We start from the raw sequence: 21,366 nt of genomic DNA on the forward strand, positions 1-21,366 counted from the left end.
AAGACTACATTGTCCTCTGTCAACACTGTCCATTTCTGTTGCTGTTCAGTGTTCTGTAGCCAAGCCTGGCCTCAAACTCCAATCCTCCAGCCCTGGTTTCCTAAATTGGGAATAATAGGCATGAACCCCTATACCTACTTGCCTGTACTTTATTGGGAAGCTAGGGGTGTCAATTTATTTTTTTAAACTGAGGATTAACAAATGTCAAAGGAAGCTTTGAAGGAAGAATGTGGGGGAGGGAGATCTAGAATCAAACATCAGAGTATATTATAGCAATCTTGTGAGAACAGAATTTTGTTTGTTTTGTTTTGCTTTTGCTTTCGGAGCTATGGAAGTATCTGAACCAGAATTCTGGGGGCTAAGGTTAAAATTGTAGATTTATATGCCCTTCCTCTCATTTTGGAATTTAAAAAAAAAATCAAAGGTAAAGTGAAGTTTGTGACAGAGAGCCTAAGTGGCAGTCCAGTAAACTCACCACGGAGGGTCAGAAAGGATGGGCCAGGGCCCCGTGTGTGTGTGTGTGTGTGTGTGTGTGTGTGTGTGTGTGTGTGTGTGTGTGAGAGAGAGAGAGAGAGAGAGAGAGAGAGAGAGAGAGAGAGAGAGAGAGACAGAGAGAGAGAGAGACAGAGAGAGAGAGAGAGAGGGACAGAGAGAGAGAGACAGAGAGAGAGAGACAGAGAGAGAGAGAGCTCGCGCGCGCTTTGTTCAGCAGGATCTGATCCCAGCCTCCCTCCAACCAAGTTACCCTCTAGCTTCTCCCTGAAGCAGGCTTTGCTCTTAGAGCGCCCACCTGAAGGCATACTGGGGCAGGCTCACTGAAAGACAGCTTCCTTGTCTTGTCTCTCAGTGCACCAATCGGGCGGGGGAGGGGGTGGGGGGCAGGAGAAGAAGGCCGACCAAAGGTGTGGTCACTCACTCTTCCACCATGCCTAGGTACTGGCCCAGCTGGGGAAGGAGTTCGGCAGCCTAGCCTAGCTTAGGCCTGTTTGTCCATCCTTCACCGGGTGAGTGGGTAGCTCTAGTCACCTCTCTGATGAACTCCAACTAGATCTAGAGTCTTACCAACAATATTGAGGTGACTCTTTCCTATCTTGGGGTACAGGAATTGGTACAAATGTCTCCTACATGGTTCCCTTTTATACGGTAGAAACTTTTGTGGTTCTAGAATCTTTCACCTGTCATGGGGCCACTTTGGACTTCTTGACCCCATAGGACACCACTTTCAGATTCCACTTTCTCACAAGGAAAAGTTTCCAGGTAGAAGCGTGGAAGTGTGCCACCCCAGCCTTCCCCAGAAGGACCGCCTGTTCCCCTTTTGCCTAGAGCGGGATTGAGCTTTGGCTCGACTGGAAGGAGCCGGATGCAACAGCACTCCCAAGCCTTCTGTCGCTCAGTCCAATTGCCGCAGGCTACAGGGGAGATCTTCACACCACCACAAGTAACCACCAGAAAAATCCTGGGTTATTCTTTCTCCTCAGGGTTGAATATATATATATATATATATATATATATATATATATATATATATATATATAAAACAAACAAACAAAAAGAAAACAGAACCAAATGTTAACAATATCCCTCTTTCCAAAGAATTTTGTGAACTTGATCAATCGGGACTGCTTCCTGTCCCGGCTGAGAAAGCCTGTACCCTGTCCAGCTATGGTTGGCTTCCTTAGCAATAGATGAAACAGTTAGAACAATGACTACTTTTATTTTAAAAAATAGGTATCACATGACAAAACCAAACAACAAACGTGGCAGGGGTAACTTATACAGCAAGCCCCTCAGCCTCAAGTTGCCTTACCCAAGACATATTTACATACATGTGTGTGTGATGTATACACACACATTATATCTACACACACAGACACAGACACACACACACACACACACACACACACACACACACACACACACATATATATTCTACTTGTTTTGGGGGACTGGACTCCGGGGCCTCATATGCTGGTCAAGTGCTGACTACGAGTCACTTTACTGAGACATAGTTAAATCTGGACTACAATTAACAGGGTCATAAGCATACTGTCCCGTGAGTCTGGACACGTGGACAAGCTCGTGAAAAGTTCGGAGAAATACAGGAACTGCTGACGTTTTAAATGAGCTCTTCCCCGTTAGTCAGTCGGTCCAGGGTCTGTCATAGACTTGAAGACATCTACCACAGATTTCATTGGTATGTTTATGGAAAACGTCAAATAGCAGAATGTGCGTTTTTCCGACATTCTGCGTACTCCTTTATATTTTTTGCACCTAAAATTTGTCCTTAGCTTTTTGCTGGGCACATTCTCCTCGGGTTTTTGGCGGGGGTGTTTCCAAAAGGTGAAATTTCTCTTTGGTCATTCGCTGACTGTAATCGGTTTGATGGATCCCGACGGGAGCCCCTTTCTGACTTCTGCAGCCGGGTTTCCTTAACTTCGTTTTCTTTCCCTCCAAGCTCCTGGTTCCACAGTGCCAGTAACAAGGTCCCCCACCTGCTCTGACCACTGCAAACTGCTACAGCGAAAACAGCGTGCAAAGGTGTGGGTTCTGCAGGTTCCCACAGATCGGGTCTCAGAAGGTGATAATTTAAAAAATTATCAGTGACATTGAAGTGGATTAAGGCTTCAAGATGCAGCGAAGAAAAAAAACAATGCTTTCAGAGCTCGGCTAGCGTCGTGGAGTTCTGGGAAGAGGCTCTGCAGACGCCTTGGGTGTGAGAGCTCAGATTGAGCGACGTGCAGCTGCGGGTCACCCGTGGGGTTTTGTTTCTAGCTTCGCAGACGAGCCGGGTCCCCGAGTATGCCGCCGGCTGTGGTCGGAATAGAAGGGTCACTGCCTGATCCGGGTGGAGGAAACCCAGTCGGCAGCCGTGGAGCCTCCGCCTTCCTCCAGGACTGCTGGGGTCTCCGGTGGGTGTGAATCAGGCTGTAAGTGGTCACTGCACGGTCCCAGGATCATCGCTGCCCTTTCTCCCTCCGCACTGTCTTTTTCTTTCAGACGGTGTTTTACAACCCTTAACCGCATAAAATAAGCTGGTGCCCCACGGAACGTGCCGCGTTCTCCCACGCGGGCGGAACGGATTGTGAACCGGTAGGCGGCAAAGTGTCACACGGGGAAAGCCCAGACTACGAACTGTTGGGAATCCGGAGCCTCCCTGGGTGGCCCGGAACTTTGGGGCCGTGAAACTCCGGGTGATGGGAGCCACCGCTCCCTCAGCATTGGCCAGCGCGGAAAGCGGGATGGAGACGCTTAAGGAACCCAGTGTCACACGCCACGCTTTCAAGGTGCACATGACGGCTGCAGACACTCAAGCCCTTAAAAGGTGTATTTAAACTTGAGAGGAGTACGGATGGAACCCAGAGGCACACTAGTTAGTGTGAACAACACGCGCGGGGACTTTGCGGGAGAGCTCACAATTCCGGAGTGCACAGGGACCCGGAGGTGGCTCCGCCCCGCCTCACTCCAGTCAAACCTCCCGGTCTCTGCCGGGTGTAAAGGCGTCTTTGCGCTCCCAGGGCTCTACTCGCGCGTCGCCTGTACAAACCCTCTGCTGTGTGGCCTTGTATCTCTAGGTAGGGGACATCTTTTGTCTCTCGGCAAGAAGCTTTCCTCCGGGGAAGATAAAGTAATCGATAGGGTCTTTTTTAAATAGCTCCGAGTTTCCTGTCCGGCCAGGAGTATCAGCGCGCACACCAAATCTGCTCTGGTATGTCATCTTATCTCCCTTCCCCGCTGTTGTCCCCAAACGCTGCCTGTCAAGAGAGACGCCACCCGCATTAGGACCCAGACTGGGGCCCTTCCGCTCGGGGTCACGCGCTGCCCCCTCGGCTCCGCTGTCCTTCGCGTTCCTGGAGGGTGGGAAGGAGATGCTCCGGCCCGGGTGAAGGTTCTGGGACACGGGGGGGGGGGGGGTCACTGAGGCACACTGTCACTCAAAAGGGGTGTATGTGTGTGTGGACTGTTTTCTAACCACGAACACGGGGAACAGCGGAACAGTTGACTGCTTGTCTATGTGAAAGAAAATCAGGGTCATTTTTCGAAGGGAAGGGCTCCGAGAGCTCCATCCTGGCCCCGGCTTTTCCTAACTCCAGGATGACTTTGGTAGGGGAGAGGACAGGGTCAACCTCAGAATCCTGCCCTTCTCTTTTGCTCCAACTGCTCCACTTCCAGCCTGCAGAGAACTGGAGTGGGGCTCCTTTACCACCTTAGCCAACACGGGAAGGCCTAGGTAGCAGTGACAAGTGACCACCACCTGGGCAGTTTTTTCCTTAAGGTAGTGAGTGATTTCTGGGGATGGGCCAGATGTCTGTAGATTGTGCCCTCCTGTTTCTAAGACACCTTGATCAGATAGGTAGGCCCAGATACTCTTTGACAGTCTACGCATCGCGTTATGTGCCTGCCTTGATTTTTCTATATTCAGCCAGCTGTATCTTCCTTTTTAAACAAAGAAAAAAAAAAAAAAAACCCTCTCAGATGCCCTCTGTCCCCATCAGTACTGGTTTCCACCAGCAAAGTCCATCTCAGACATATCCAACCTTCTTTATGTCACACTGACACACAGGGCTAGGGAACTACTGCCATCACTTCTTGGCTTCAATACAGGCTTGCTCCCTTCCAATTGACCAGGATCATTCTGGATTACTCCAACTGCTGAGAGAGGACCACCCACCAAAACACAGCCCAAGGATAATCTAGGCCTTGGGAAAATCTCCCTTGTCATTTATCAGGGTTTATTTACCTAAGATAGCAGTTTCTGTAGGGAAACAAAGTAGGGGCAAACACCACCCTTCTTCCTCCTGCTAAGGAAGAGGCATTTTTCAATCTTATTCTTTAGGTTGGCCTTCTCCCACTGGGCCTGTCCTTTTTATCCCAGCCTTAACTGAAGCTTATTCTTAGCAATAGTAAAATATTGGTACAGGAGCCAGCAGTGTTTTCATAGAGTGGGCCCTGAGCCTCCTGTGCTGTGGTGAAACCCACAGACTGCAAGCTGAACACTCAAATGGTTTGGGAGCCTTGCCTCTGGTCTCTTGTTATTCTGACAACTGGTCCTTCCCTTCAGGGCAGACCTGGGAACTGCTGCTTACCCAACGTAGTTAGGCAGTGCTCAGTCTGTTTGAAGAACCATTGAGGGGCCTTTCCTTCTAACAAAAAGTGGGAGACCAGAGAGTGAATAGAGGGAGCAGCTCTCTTCCTCCCCTATGGATGTCACCGCTGGGGACACTTAGACCTTTTCTTGAGGGAAGCTATGCTGCCTGGTTGGTAGAGGCGGTGGGAGGAGAGGTAGGTTAGCTGGTTCTGCTCTATCTCTGTGACCCACCTTCCACCCTGCAGACAGGCACAGGGGCAGCAGCTCTGCCTCCCTCTGCTCTCCCGAGGCTTCCTAGTTCTCAGACTTTGTGATTCCAATACAGAAGTGCACAGAATAAAAGTCAACAGACACCCCCCACCCCACCCTGTGCATTTTCCCAAACTGAACACAAGAAACAGAATACTCAGATTCCTTGATCCTGGGACCTCCCCTCCCTGTGATTTAGAGACCTGCTGGAATTACAGATGTGTGCCCACACATCACTCTGACTAGAAACCTAGAGTACTCACACCTACTTTTGAGCTTCACTGTACATCAATCCAAGCATGAAGGAGGGCGACTTTGTGTCTGACAATATTTATGCAATGTGGGTTCATGAGGCCCTGCCAGTTTGGAGCTATCAACTCTTTTTCCTTTCATTGTATTAATATATTCCAGGGTGAACATTCCCGACTGAAATCTCAAATGTGCACAGTCTGAAACAGCCCCTGTACCCTCACACTGGGGCTCTGAGTGCCTATCAAACGGGAAGGGCAATGACTGTGCAAGCAACGACTTTCAGGTTGTGCTCATATTAAGCAAAAGGATTCTGCCTTGACAATGGATTTCTGTCCCTGAGATGTCTCACTATAAACAAATATGTAGGTAAGTATTCCAAAGTCAAAATCCCACATATCTCTGGTAGGTAGTGATTCAAATAAGGGGTGCCCTATATGCTGTTCCCATTTCTGTTCTGCCAGGGTCTCTTGCATGTCACATTTCCTGTTTTTGCTTGTTTGTTGTCTTTGGTTTGTTTTTGTGTGTGTGTGTGTGTGTGTGTGTGTGTGTGTGTGTGTGTGTGTGTCACAGAACAGAGAGGTGTTAGTTCTGAGGACTCTAGTGCCTGCCTTTTGCACACACATTTCTATTGTGTAAACACCAGAGTAGCATTGCTTGGACATAAGATATTCACAGACTCAGTTATAGTTGGTTCTCAACAGTTTTCCACACTGCTGGCCAGCACTCTATCCATTTTGACAAGGTTTGAGCTTGTAGCTTCTCAATAGCCAGTCAGCGCTATGCGTTTCACATTTTAAGCCTTTCTGGCTGGGGTGCGTTATCTGGACCAACTAGAGAATCTAGGTATTTTTAAAGGCTTATTGGTTTTTTGAATATATTTGCCAAGGTGCCTGTCTACCTTTTTTTTTTTTGTCTTTTATTTTCATTAATATGCTTTTATTCAATTATTAAAAGTGCTCATTTCACTTTATTTTTCTGGTACAGTAATTATAACCATTGGATATTTTATATAATGCTTTGATATATAGTTTGCTGAATGCTTAAATCACATTAAATGTACATATTTTCTCAAATATCATTCTTCCTGGTTTTCTGTACTCTGGGCTGCTATTATGCATAATCTCTCCCACCCTGACCCAACACCTTATTTCACAGTTGCTTGCTCCCTGCCAGGTCTCCTTACTGCCCACCCACCCCCTAGCTGCCTTTTGATGTTTGTATTTGAGACAGGGCTCACTATGCCCTGACTGGCACGGAACTCACTATGTAGACCGAGCTCGCCTCAAACTTAAAGGTATGTGCCACCCACCTGGCCTGGCTTCTGTTTTGTTTTGTCTTTTAACTCTCCCAAGAACGGTCCGGTCGGGGTAGGGGGGAGGGCGGAGGTGGAGGGCAGCCCTCTGGGCCAGAGACCAAGGGTCTTCTGGTCTTGAGGTTATGGCAGCACTAGAACATGTATCTGGGGGTGTCTTCAGCTGAGCAATCTTCTTGTCTCTGAACAACACGACCCTCAACCAAGGAAAGCCATGAAGACAGAACTCTAGATTAGTTCTGCTTGCTTTTCTCTGCTTGCTAAAACATCATCTGTCTGTCTTAATGATCCATCGAATGGGCGGGGCCTATACCTATAAAAACCTCTGCTGCATTTATCACCGAGTGTCCTCCTTGGTATACAGTGATGGGTCAGATCCTACCAAGCAGTCTAAGCAGATTTATATCCCATGGCTGTTGTTTTGGGTCTTGTACTTGGTGGTAAGAGCAGGATGTAAGGTCTCTCCAGCAACAGCCTACCTAGCCATGTCTCAATCCTGAATTCCATGTCTTCTTACATTTTTTTTTTAATTAAAATGTATTTTGTGTGTATATGCCATGACAGCCCACACAAGGGGCTCGGAGAACAAGTTTCAGGAATCATTTCTCTCTCAATTTGTGGGTCCCAGGAATAAACCTCAGGTTACCAGCTGGTGGCAAGTGCCTTTACCCTGTGAGCCCTGAGCCGTCTTAGTTGTCTCCATGCTTCTAAAAAACAAACTAAGATGGCTGCAGGTCAGAAACAAAACCACAAAACCCGACACCTTTCTCTTGGAATATGAGTGAAGTGTAAGCATCACTTAATTCAGTCTTTCTGCAATTTGGTAGTTCTAAAACACTTTTTTTTTTTTTACATATTAGGGAAGACAGCATATGACTTTTCTAAATTATTTTGCTTGATTGGTTGATTTTTATTGAGATGGGGTTTTTCTGTGTAGCCTTGGCTATCCTGGAACTCACGCTGTAGATCAGGCTGGCCTCGAACTCACAGAGATGCCTCAGTTCTGGGACTAAAGGTGTCCACCGCCACCACCAGCACCACGGCAGGCTTATTTTGATCATTTAAAAGTATCTGTGCCTGACGGTGGCCTTTAATCCCAGCACTTGGGAGGCAGAGGCAGGCGGATTTCTGAGTTCGAGGCCAGCCTGGTCTACCGAGTGAGTTCCAAGACAGCCAAGGCTATACAGAGAAACCCTGTCTCGAAAAACCAAAAACCAAAACCAAAAACAAAAACAAAAACAAAAAAAAAGTGTCTGTAACCCACTGATATTTTTCTTTGCATCTTCTATTAGGCTTTTTCACTTCTTTTCTTACTGATGTTTGAAGTCTCTTTTTTTATTAGCTAGTGACCCTGTGTCATGTTATTTTATGTGATATTTTATTATTAATTAATCTATTAACATTATTACTGCTTTACCATTTTCCTGGTTGTCTTCTTAAAAATTTAATTTAGGTTTTAGGTGCTTGGTAATTTATAACAGGGATATTCATTCATACGGTAGGGCTTTGGTTCTTAGTTAGAACTCACCATGGGCCATGGTTGGGGCGGGCAGCCCAGTGTTAAATCCACGGGACAAAGGCCATAAGCTGCTTTACTCTGAGCACCAGGAGTCCATGACAGGTCCTTAGAGACTTGCCTAGTCTTGGCATTTCCATCCGGAGTCTGAGGACAGCTGAGGGAGTGTTAGTGGACTCTCCAAGGTCAGAAAGAAACTTGGCAGAGAAACCGAAGCAGAGGGAGGAACGCTCCGGAAGTCAGGGTTGGGGAGAGGAAGAGCCTGGGAAGACATTCAGGGGAGAGACCTCAGGAATGCCATACAGAAAAGTCTTGTGGGCAGACTCAGGCACCGGACTATGGCTGCATCCTACTTCAGGACAATTTTTACCCTTCCTGAACCTTGATGTTCTCATCTGTAAAATGAAACAATAGTCACGCTCTCTTAAAAGACTAAGCATTTACATAAGAGTATCCTCAACAGCAGGGTGTTCCAGTGTTTTCTCTCTGAAGGGAGAAAAGTGTGAAGGCTTGCTTGCTGCGGGGCAGGCCGGCACCAACAGATTTTCTCCAGTTGCGGTGACTTCTGGATAAATGTTAGGTGGTCCCAGAGTCCCAGACTCCCAGACTCCTGGACACGGGGCCTTGTCTTAGTCTGAGATCTCTTACCCTGGCCTTAGCTCGGCTGGTTAAGGGTCACCGAAGGCCCTGTGCTCAGCCTCTGTCTGGGGTTGCTGGTCCCAGAGCACCAGGAGAGAGGGGGAGCCAGGGAGAGAGGGGTTAGAGAAGATGGAGAAACGGAGAGTAGAAAGAAAAGGAGAGAGAAAATTGAGCCGGAAAAGAGAGTGGAGAGTAACGGTGAGGAGAGGAGCCGGGAGGAACTTCTAGGGAGCCGAGCAACGCAAGGTTCCAAGCGACCAAGATTCCCCGCCCCAGCCCCAGCCCCGTTTCCTCGACCCACGCTTTAGGTCTGCAGGGGACTGAAGCTCCAGGAGGAGCCGGTGAGGAGCCTCTCGCAGGAGCCCTATGCACAGACAACCACAATTCTCCGCGGTAACTCGGGCACAGGGAACTGTTTCTCTGGTATAGTGTCAGACAGAAAGCGGGGTCTGTCTTGGTCGGGCCTGGTTGTGTTTGGAAGAGAGAAGAGAGGGTTGCGTTTTGAGATCTGCTGCGCTGCAGTGAGAACATGGCACAATATATAACAAGAATCACCAGTGTATTATGGGCTATATAGTAATGTACAATGTTTTACGCAAGTCAAATATGTTATAACTAAGGAGAAATGTATTAAAAATTTCAAAGTAAGAGTCAATCTGAAATGTCTCAGTATAAGAAATCAGAGTTAGGCAAACCGGTGGACATGTTAATTAGCTTAATCTAATCACTCTACAATGTACACACATCAAAACATCACATGGTACCCTTATAACTTATGCATGTATGTAATTATGGTATGTCAATTAAAATAATGCACTGAAAATGAGAAAGGTACGGATGCTCCTTGTCTATGGCTGGAAAAATTACCCGTGATGCTCTGAAGGACCACACAGGTCAGGGTAAATGTGAATTTATCCTCCTAACTTCGATCCTCCTAGACCATCGGTGGGGTCAGTACACACGGAATACGATATACACATGCAAAAGAAAAACCAACCAACCAAACAAACAAAATGTCTCACTGCTGAGAACCTTTGAATTAACTGTTTCCTGACTTCATAGTGGTGCTGGGGATGGAGGTCCTGCCCTGCGTAAGCTAGGAGAGTGCGCTGTCATCAAACCAGCAGCACGCAGGTCGCCTTCTTAAAACTGGTTCTGACTCACAGTGCGGCGGCGCCGGGAGAGTGAGCTGAAGCTGAGCCCGCGGCCCTTTGCGGTCCAGCTGTGTCTAAGAACCACCTGGAATCCTAGGTCACGGGAGATTTTTGCTCTCCCATTCAGAAAGTGAGTGGGGTGTCAGAGTCTGTAGTTAGTAAAATCACTGCAGGCGGGCCGCTTCCCTGGTTTCAGGCTCTGATAAAGCTGCAGCCCGTGTATTCTTTTGTCCCTCTGAGACTCCTTCTGGGGTCATCCAGGCCCCCTCATTTCTAGAAAGGCAACATGGCTGCCCTCAGAAAGCTTGCTGTCCCCTGCAGCCCCAGGACTGGTGGGGCTCAGACTCTATAAGACCACATCAATGCTGGGGGATTCAATCCTTAGCGTCCACAAGGGACATCAACCAAAGGGAAAAAAGTAAATGCTTTTGGGGCTTAGTACCCACATGAAAGTGCCCTGGTCATGGTGGGCAGAGCAGGAAAGGTCCAGTCAGGAGGATCCTAGTGTTACCTGGTTGACAGCCTAGCCTAATAGGTGGTCTCCAGGCCAAGGAGAAATGTCAGTGGAGGTGACAGGATTCCTAAGGAGGTAGTGCCGAGGTAGTCTTTGGCCTGCACACACACACACACACACACACACACACACACACACACACGAACATGCATATACACCACATACACACATAAACATGAGTATATATAAAAATAAAATATAAATATATAAAAATATATTTTTATATAAATACAAATACATACACACACACACACACACACACACACACACACATATATCACTCCTGGGATGAAGAAAATAATAAACGGACTTAGTTTCTTATCTCATATTCATTCTCCTTAACTTTCAACATTCAAGATTTCTATTATTTTCTTTTTTTGTTTGTTTGGGTTGTTTCTGAGACAGGGTTTCTCTGTGTAGCCCTGACTGTACTGGAGACCAACCTGGTTTTGACCTCAGAGATCTACCTGCCTTTGCCTCCCAAGTGCTGGGATTAAAGGCAAGCACCACTACCACACAGCCAAGATTTCTATTATGTTAAAATTACATATGTCATGAATATACCCACTCCTCCTGCCTCGCTGTGTGACCCTGACTGGTCCAGAACTAGGTGGACCAGACTGGTCTCAAACTTACTCGCAGAGATCCACCTGCCTCTGCTTCCATTAAAAGCATGTGCTGCCATGCTCAGTTATGAATATGTTCTTTTAAAAGTTATTTATTTATTCATTTACTTTATGTGCATTAGTGTTTTGCCTGCGTGCAATGTCTAAATGAGGATATCAGATTCCCTAGAACTGGGCTTACAGACAGTTGTGAGCTGTCATGTGGGTGCTCGGAGGTGAACCCTGTGGAAGAACAGCCAGTGCTCATAACCACTGAGCCATCTCTCCAGCCCCTTAATTTTAGTTGAAATAGAATGACATCACTTTCTTCCCTCCATCTGTTCCCAGACAACCCCCCATTGAATCACTCCCATGTCCCTCTCAAGTCTGATAGCCTCTTCTTCTTTGATTATTATTGCTACTCACATATGCTTGTGTGTACGTACCTATGCGCATGCACAGATATATAAATAAAAGCACAACCTGCTGAGTCTGTTTTTGGTGATGTGTGTGTCAAGGCTACTGCTTTACATTGGGCAGCCAATAAGGGTGCTCATCCCTTGGAGATGAGCTTCTCTCAGCAGTCATTAGGTGCCTACAGTTCTTCGTCTAAGGATAAGCCCCCCTGGGATTTCCCCTTCCACATTAACATTCACTGGTATTGCAGTTGTTCAGGTCTTATTTATGTGGCCATTTCTAGGGCAGGCTGTTTCACAGCAGACTCCCTCGGATTCTGGCTCCTATACTCTGCCCCCTTTCCCGTAATGCTCCCTAAGTCACAGAGTCGGGAGTTGTGATGTAGATGCATCCACTGGGGCGTGGCTCCCACGACCTGCTGATTTCTGCATAGTGTCCAGTTGTAGTTTTCTGATGGTTTCCATTTGCTATGAAGAGAGGATTTGTTGATGAGGGGTGGCTGCTACATTTATTCAGTAAAGATTCCAGAATTCCAGAATACCTCAATTTTAAAAAATGGATGCATAGTATTCCATATCCATAGACCAAAGCTTATTAAATTTTTTCTGTCGATAGATATTTGGCTTGTGTCTCTGATCTATCTATCTATCTATCTATCTATCTATCTATCTATCTATCTATCATCTAAATGTCTATCTATCATCTATCAATCATTCTATCATTGTATGTATGGATCTATCTATCTATCTATCTATCTATCTATCTACCATCTATCTCTCCACATAGAGGATAGTGCCCTCTGCCTCTATCAGCCCACAGCATTCCCATCCCTTTAGAGAGATGGTCATTTACTGTCTGTCCACATGAAATGTTGATGAGTGAAAGGCAGGCTGCTGGTAACGATTCTGGGACACCTGAGAGTATCCTGTGCTCTGAGATGCAACAGAGTCTCAGTGTCTCAGTGTTTATTCATGAGGTGAGGCTGGGAGTCAGATCAAGACTTAGTTTCAGACACATGCTGGGTTCTGGGCTCCAATCTACCTTATGTGTCTATCTCGGAGTTGGGAGCATTTGGACAGACATCTGAGATAGGGAAGAGACCACTCAGTGACAAGGTCGACTCCCTGGCTATAGGTCCCACCTCCCAAAAGGTCTTGCTACTGGCAGAGGCCTTGGAGAGGCTGGTTCCATGCGTAACCATTCATCCCTACCTCGGGGACAGTCTGAGCTGCAGTGACCTGGGGTGAAAGACCCCAGATCCTGTTACTGGTTCCTCTTGGAAGCCTCCACTCTCCGCTTCCCTGCTTCCTGTGACTAATTTCTGAAATCCCTGTGACTGAGAAGGTATAGGATGAAGTTTCCCACTCCTGGAGGGCTCCGGGTCCCAGACTGGGGCCAGGGGGTTTGATGGTGGGTGACAGCTAGGACTTCTGTGTGGTCACATACAATCCTTCAAGAGCAGAAGCGGGAACCTTCAGATTGGGTGGCAGCAGCTGTGGGGTACAGGGATAACCTCACTGATGGCTGGGTAGATAGGACTTTCTCTCTCTCTTGTGTTAGGCGATTCCAGAAAGCAGTGTGCTCCCTGCTGAAAAGGCCGTGGTCATTGTCTTAGGGAATCTGCTGGGTCTGGCTCTGACAGTTCTCAGCTGCCCCATAAATCTTCCATCAGTTCCATTCAGCCAAAAAGATGTCATCACCGGTTTTCTCCTAGCGACAAGGAATAAAAGGTCAGTAACTCCCCCAGCCCCTCCCAAGACTAAGGAGACAAATGGAAAGTTTTCATCGGGGAGGTGCTGGGCTGTTTATGCAGAAACAATTTGTGCTAGGTAGCCAGCTTAAGTGTGAGAATGGTGACTGTGTTAGGTGCCAGTAGTGCCCAGGACTCTCCCACACTTAATACAGCTGAACCTAAGAAGCTCAAAGTTAGAAAAACTACCAGCCGTCATCCAGTACACTTAGATGCAATTCTCAAAACAATAGAATCTGTACTATAAATAATATATTTCTGCAGCCTCTCAATACATTCAAACAGAAGTACCAAGGGTAGAAAGGGCTTTAGATCCCTTTGGCTTCTGCTACCCTGTGTTTAAACTCTCTGTCTGGTGTCTCTGGCAGGGCATCCCTGACACTAGCTGCTGCTCACATACTCCTGTCCTGGGGAAGCATCAGCACACATTACAATAGTGTGGCCAATTGGTACCTGATCTGGAGATGGTGGATATTTAAGGTTGCTGAGCCATGTTGGTTGATCTGTGTGGCTTGTCAGGGATTGAATTCGTCTTGCTTGCACGGGTTGTACACACTGAGGGGCTGGCACCCCTTCTGCCTTGGAGCTTGAGGGCCAGTTGTCATTCTTCAGTGTGGTGCCTCAATGATACTCAGGGACTTTCAGGCTTCTTCGTGGAGCACCAGCTGGGAGAGTGTGGCTCCGCTGTGCAGCCTGTCCAGGGTGGAAGCTGTTTCAGTGATTTGCATAAAACAATGGCAACAACATCAACAAAACCTAATCACGGAAAACCATCAAGGTGTAGGGACTTTAAGGCAGCAGCCGAAGGAAGAGTTTGTCCATCTCATTCATACTCTGAAGCCTGGGGCTAGGCTTCTGGAAGACAAGACACTCACCAGGGTCACACACCTGTATTGTGGTGTAAATGTAAGTCCTGGGATGAAGTTGGAAATGTCCCAACCATGCTCTGCTAGTGCAGCCGGCTTCCTACATGCCAGAGCTTAGCACCCAGAGCCAACCTGAGGTTGAATACATTTGGAAAAACTCGTGTCTGTACCAAACTTGTATAGGGCTTTTCTTATCATAATTGCCAAACGACACAGTACAAGTACTTACATAACATTTGACCTATATTAGCATTGCAGACCCTCCAGAGAAGTGTTAGATCATTTGGGAGAGAGTGGATGGGTGCTATGCAAATACCACACTATTTTATAGAAGGCGTCTGAACATCCCTGGGTTTATAAAGAAGACAAGTGTCCCCCTTACACAGTTGCGAGTGCATGCGCACATACACCCACCTACATGCATGCACTCGCGTGCACGCGCACACACACACACAACAAATGCACACATGCACACACTCATTATGGACTGGGGTGAAGTTGGTAAAGGACTTGCTGTACAAGACTGAGGATCTGAATTGAATCCCTCAGAACCCCTGTGGGGGAGGGAGGGTTGGGCATGATGGCAAATGCTTTGTAATCCAGGCAGTGGGAAGTGAGAGGCAGGTGGTTCTCTGAGTCTTGCTGACCAGACAGCCTAGTCTACTTAGCAAGCTCCATTCCAGTGAAAAGCTTTCACAAAAAGTAAGGTAGAGTGAGGCTGGAGAGATGACTCAGTAGGTAAGAGTCCTCTTCCAGAGGACTGGGGTTCAATTCCCAGCATGGTAGCTCACAAATGTCTGTAACTCATGTTTTAGGGATCCAACACCCTCACACAGACATGCATGCAGTCAAAACACCAATGCACATAAAATAAAAATAGATAAATGGTAAAAAGCAAAATAGGGGCTGGAGAGATGGCTCGGCTCTTCCAGAGGACCCAGGTTCGATTCCTGGCATCTATATGGCAGCTCACAACCATCTTAACTCCAGTTTTAGAGGCTCTGACACCATCTTATAGCCGGCACCAAGCATGCATGAGGTATGCAGACAGACATGCAATACCTGCAGGCAAAACACTCATACGTGTTAAGTAACTTTTTCTTAAAGCAGTGTAGCTGGAACCTGAGGAATGACAGCTGAAGCTGTCCCTTTGCCTCCACATGCATATGCACACATCTGAACATACATGTACACACACAGTCCCCTAATCTATTATCCTACTTAATATTATTTTTCCATGCTATATTTCTAGCAATGAAACCCAAGCCGAAACTGTTGTCTGTTTTCTCCTGTCCAGCTTCCTAGGAGGCCTGGCTGCCCTACCTGGCTTGTGCAAACTCCCACCCACCTCACCTGCAGACCCACTGTACAGTAGCTGTGGCTGGGAACAAAGGCATGCTTTTCCTGGGACGACCTTGCAACTCGCTTTAGTCAACAGAATGTGACTCAAGGAACCCCGAAGGATCCCCAGAACTCTGCTCTCCAGAAGCCTTAGACTTCAAGCCCTGTCCTTTTTACTTGAGACCTTGCTGCAGTAGTTTAAAATTATGAGAGGACAAGAGACCAGGTGGAGGAGAACTGTGTGGCCCCAGCCATTACCAGCATGAGTGACAACATTCTGAATTTTCCTGAACCAGTTGATCAGCAAGTTCAGGTTTCTCAGCTGAGGTGCTACTGACATTTAGGACCAGATGGTTTCTTTGTTGTGGTGGTGACAGGGGGCAGAGAGCTACATGTCATACACCACCCTTGGCCTCTCCCCAGTAGAAACCAACCGTACTCATCACCATTGTCTTTGGGCATTCCAAGCATCCTTGATCACCCTGGTTGAGAACCAGTGCTCTGGCTGAACACAGCAGCTGAGTGCATGAGTTATGGAAACCACTCGAGGAACCTCAAACTGTAATAAGTCCCTAGGTTTTGGGGTAGTCCCTGTGTGGGATAACTGAGAGCTGTTAATTAGTTTCTCTGATTTTTTTCCCTTTCATGTGTTAATATTAGAGGATAATTTTTAAAAGCTGAATTCTGAAAGGTTCCAGAATCCAAAACTGTTTGGGTATCATGGTCAGATTTCTGCATTCGGAGTGCTCACCAAGTAAAAGCTGTGCAGATATCCTACAGAATACAAACAACAACAAAACAAAGCAACAATAGTCCACCCCACCCCTGAAATCTGTTAAACTCCTGGGCCCAAGAGTTACCATCAAAGGAGACTTAACCTTGGTTGCTTTTGCAAGGTGCTTGTGACTCTATTCTGTGGTCACCTTTGTCCTTTGACCTCGAGGTGGAGTCACTCATCAAAAAGCTATTAAAAAATCTATGTATCCACCACAAATCAAAACAAAACACCCTAAAGCCCAAACAACAATGACAAAAATAAAGATCAAACCTCTTTTATCTCTTGTCTGTTACAACTCTGCAGTAAGGCTTCCCAGGTATAATTCTGTCCTGCTACCTGCAACCAATATGATTCTTGGCAAATCAGAACCTGTCTGGTCCTCATTTTCTTTGTTTATGAGAAGAAGAAAGTAATACCTTTTAAGAGAGAAATTCTGTTTACACTTATTTAGCTTATGTGGAAGAGTGTTTTGTGTGTGTGTGTGTGCGCACGCCTGGTGCCCACCAATGCCAGAAGAGGGCATCCAGTCCACTAGAACTGGAGCTGCAGATGGGTGTGAACCACCATGAAAGTAGGTGCCGGGAGCTGAGCCTGTGTTCTCTGCAAAAGCAACAAGTATTCTTAAATGGTGAGCCATCTCTCCAGCCACGAAGAGATTTTATTACAAGAGGTTTTAACGGCACAGAGCATTTATCTCTTTTCTGGAGAGGAGTGGATGGTGGTAATTTAGGCTTCATAGATCATACAGCTTCTGTCACAGTGACTCAGACAAAAGTTAAAAAGGAGCCACAGAGAGAACGCTGGAGTGTGTGTGGCTTCCAGTACCCTCATGTCACCCTGAGCAGCCACTGTCATCTGAAGGGGAGTGACTGCCACTCAGCAGGACTTAATTTGCTGGAGAATGCAGAGGGTCCATCCCAGAGACGGCACACAGAAAGCATTGCCTATTGCCTACTTTAAAAAAATTTCTTTGATGATTTTTATATAAAATTATTTTTTATGTGTGCTGGTGTTTTGCTTGTATGTCTGGTTTGTGTGAGGCCATCAGATCCTTTGGAACTGGAATTATAGACAGTTGTGAACTGCCATGTGGGTGCTGGGAATTGAACCAGGGTCCTCTGTAAGAACAAGCAGTGCTCTTAACCTCTGATCCATCTCTTCAACCCCTTGTCTAGTGTTTTAGTTAAGGTTTCTGTTGCTGTGATAAAATATCATGACCTAAAGCAACTCGGAGAAGAAAAGGTTTATTACAATTTACAGTTCCACATCATAATCCTTTGAGGGAAGTCAAGGCAGGACCTCAAACAGGGCAGGACCCTGGAAGCAGGAGCTGATGCAGAGGCCATGGGGCATGGCTTACTCAATGCTCCCTGTGGCTTGCTCAGTCTGCTTTTTGATGGAACCCAGGACTGCCTAGGGATGGCCTTACCCATAATGGACTCCCACATTAATCAGCAATTAAGAAAATGCACTATAGACTTTACTTGTGGGTCTTGCATTTTCTTAATTGAAAGTCCCTCTTCCCAAATGACTCTAGCATATATAAAGTTGACATAAGCTAACCTGGACATGTACAGCAAAGGAGGCCTTTGATGAGCGACAGCTGGCAGTCACCCTGTCATCGGTGTGTATGCCTTATTCCTTCCTCAGTCATCTTCTATGGTTTTGGACTTTTCTTCAGCATAGTTATTTGACTTTGTGGTTATTTTGGTTCACTTTTGACCAATAGTGGTAGCCAGTTCCAAGATGGTGCCCTACTGGCTACAGTTCCCGGTTTTCTGGAAGGATCAGAACCATTGGAGAGGAACTGTGCTCTCACTGCCATCCCATAATGCATAGGGCTAACCTGGCAACCAATGGGCATTGTAAAATATCTATAGAGAAATAACATCAGAGCCCAGGTGACGAAGACATTGTGGCTTCCTCTTTGGGTGGCCCATTGGAAGAAACTGTAACCTTTGAGGACACCCAAGCAATCCTATGGAAAGGGCTCCCTGTCATAAACTAGACTGACTTTTTCAACCATGTGGACCATACTGGAAGTGAACCTTCCAGTTTTGGTTCAGCAGGTCTTCATATGAGTGACTTCATATGACTGACACATGTTGACACCCTGATCCTAAGCCATATGGTACAGCTTAGCAAGTTTTCTGACCCCACAGAAGTTTTGTAGCATCATACCTCTCTCTCACTCTCTCTCTCTCTCTCTCTCTCTCTCTCTCTCTCTCCTCGCCCCCCGGGGACATTTGTGATGCATCCATAGCCAGCTGATACATAACTCTCATGTCTACCCCACATTGGCTAACTGCTGCTTTGATTGTGGAAAAGTGGAAGCTGGCTTTGCAAGTGAGAACTTGCTGTTTATCCAACATTTTGCTCACAGAATAAATGACAAAAAACATGGTCAGCTGGCCATTACTGCTAGATGTTTTGAAAATTCCTGGCTTTAAGTGATTTACCTCTAATCTGACCTGTTACATCATATAGCTCCTCTTCTGACCATATGGTCTATGAATACAGTGTATCAAGATTAATAACACAATATACCACTTACTACATATTCACATCACTGTCAAGGACTCTCTGAAGAAGGTCCTAGTATCAGCTCCATTGTGTTCAGGTCAGGGATGAGTCTGTATATCCCCACCAAATTTCATGTTGAAATTTGAAATTTAATCTCCGCTTAATACTCTGAGGCACTACGAGGTGGGACCTTGAAGAAGTAATTAGGTCCTAAGAGTTCTGCCTCCACGAGTGGATTAATGGATTACTGGGCTAATGGTTATCTTGAGAGCAGATCTGTCATGCAAGCCAATTTGGCTCTATTTCTTACCTAGTCACCTCTTACTGTGTAAGGGACCATGCTACCTCTGCAGAGTCCCTGCCAGCAAGAAGGATCTCACCAGATGTGGCTTCTAGATTTTGAGCACCCACCATTAGAACTGAGAGATGAAAACAGAAACTAGAAACAGAAACCTAGAACTCGAAACTAGAACTAGAGAACAGCGTAAGATACTTCTTTGAGATGGATTAGACTAGAGTCTGAGTTAGGACTCAGTGCAAACACTACTGAACTTGAGGTGCCAGCATCCCAGATGCTCAGCTTTTTAAAGACCTGCTCTGCCTTTGTATGGCTTCCTGGTTTCCTCTCGTGTTCTCTGCAGAGAAAGGGAACTCCCCTTTCTATTTCAGGCCCCAGCTCAACTGTCACCTCCATTGTGCCACCTTCCCTTGACATTCTCAGCCACTTAACAAATATTTATCTAGGGACCAGCCATTGACAAGTCCAGCTTCGCAGTCCGAGGGTTCAGCAGGAAAAATAAAACAAACAAAGAGACGGAAAGGAAAACAAGGTTCTTGCGTTTAAGGGGGCATTCCCGTGGAAGAAAATAAACAGATAGACACAGAGAAGATAATTCGCGAGCCGACTACCACACTAATGGAGTGTTTCCAGAGGGCAAAGAAAAGAGAAGACTGAGGGAAAGACCCAAGTGTCTAAGTAGATGGCTCAGGCATCTAGACCGACTTCCTGGAGTAGGAGGACTTGAAGAAAACCTGTGGACGTGAAGTGGGCTGGTCACGAAGCAAGAAAGCAATGACTATCTTAAGAGGGGTTAAATGGTTAGGTTGTTTTTATATACATCTAAGTTTCTCTTTTCGTGTTTGTGTTAAGGACCAAATCCAGGACCTTGTGTATGAGAGGCAAGTGTTTTGCACCAAGTCAGACTCAAATGAGACACCCACCACTGGGCAGTTGTCTCCTGAGTCTGGACCTTAGTGGATGGGCCTGGGATGAAGATAGGAAGTTGAAAACCAGTGTACAGATGTTCAAAGCCAGAGGGATGGGTGAAATTAGGCAGCAAGACTGGAGGCGGGGTGAGAAGTGAGCCCAGGAAAGTAAACAGGGAGGGTATGGAGGGGGATGTGGCAGCCCAGGAATGGTCCTATCTTGGCTCAAGTTATTTTTTTCCCCTCCCAACTCCGCCACGCTCTATTTTTTGCTCTTGTTGAAAGGGTACGTTCCTCAGCAAGGCTGGAGTGTCTTGGGTGCAGATCCCGAGTCTAATGTCTACAATGAGGTCTCTGTTGGAAACCTCTTTTCAGCCCCTGTTCCTATTGTTTGTTGATTGTCTGCCTCTCTCCTTAAGTGCTCACTTGTATCCTTTGAGACATTTTATTTCCCACTGTGGTTTGAGCATTGTATTTGCAAATACATAGAATTAATCTGAGGCTCACATAATATGTAAAAGCAAAAAACAAAACCCACCAGACCCCTTCACGGCCTCTGCTCTGGTGGGTCCACGGCCTCTGCTCTGGTGGGTCCACAGCCTCCGCTCTGGTGGGTCCATGGCCTCTGCGCTGGTGGGCGAGGTTGCTCTGGGCCATCTAGCTTGCAAATTATGGTTTCCAAGCCTACTGTTGAGTACATGCAGGATCTTCGGTTTTGTTTCCTTATTTGTCAAATGAGAATAAAAATTCTGGCTTCCTTGCCTCCTAGAACATAACAGGGACAGGTGGGATAGACTGTGTGGAACGTGGGACTAACGTAAGCACGACGTGTTGCAGCCGGGTTTCCTCTTGATTCTCATCCTGGGACTTTCAGAGTCATCCAAAATCTTTGGGAAAGAGAGGGTTGATGTGGGCTCACAGCCCAGGGGTGCAGTGCCCAGAATAGCTGCACCAAGAACACTGAGCATGCGCTCTCTCCCCTCCCCGCTCTCCTCCTTGTTTATTTGTTGAGATAAGTCCTCACTGTGTAGCCTTGGTTGATGCAGAACTCACTGTATAAATCAGGCTGGCCTTGAGAGCTCACATAGATGTCCCTGCTTCTGCCTATGGAATGCTGGGATTGAAGGCTCGTGCCACCACTCCTGGCCTGGAGGTTTC

At 46.7% G+C, this 21,366-nt stretch overlaps 1 long non-coding RNA gene across 2 annotated transcripts; it reads left to right on the forward strand.

Annotated features, from left to right (window-relative positions):
* Window positions 1–1,740: 1,740 nt before the first annotated feature.
* Window positions 1,741–16,831, forward strand: LOC143442845 (uncharacterized). Of its 2 annotated transcripts, XR_013111386.1 has the most exons (5): window positions 1,744–2,194; window positions 2,456–3,706; window positions 5,747–5,953; window positions 13,305–13,474; window positions 15,658–16,831. It is a non-coding gene; the product is annotated as an uncharacterized LOC143442845 (long non-coding RNA). The 2 variants fall into 2 exon arrangements; XR_013111385.1 differs by having other exon boundaries at window positions 1,741–3,706.
* The last annotated feature ends 4,535 nt before the right edge of the window (window positions 16,832–21,366 follow it).

The sequence above is a fragment of the Arvicanthis niloticus genome, chromosome 6 (assembly GCF_011762505.2).
Source record: "Arvicanthis niloticus isolate mArvNil1 chromosome 6, mArvNil1.pat.X, whole genome shotgun sequence".
Classification (NCBI taxonomy): domain Eukaryota; kingdom Metazoa; phylum Chordata; class Mammalia; order Rodentia; family Muridae; genus Arvicanthis; species Arvicanthis niloticus.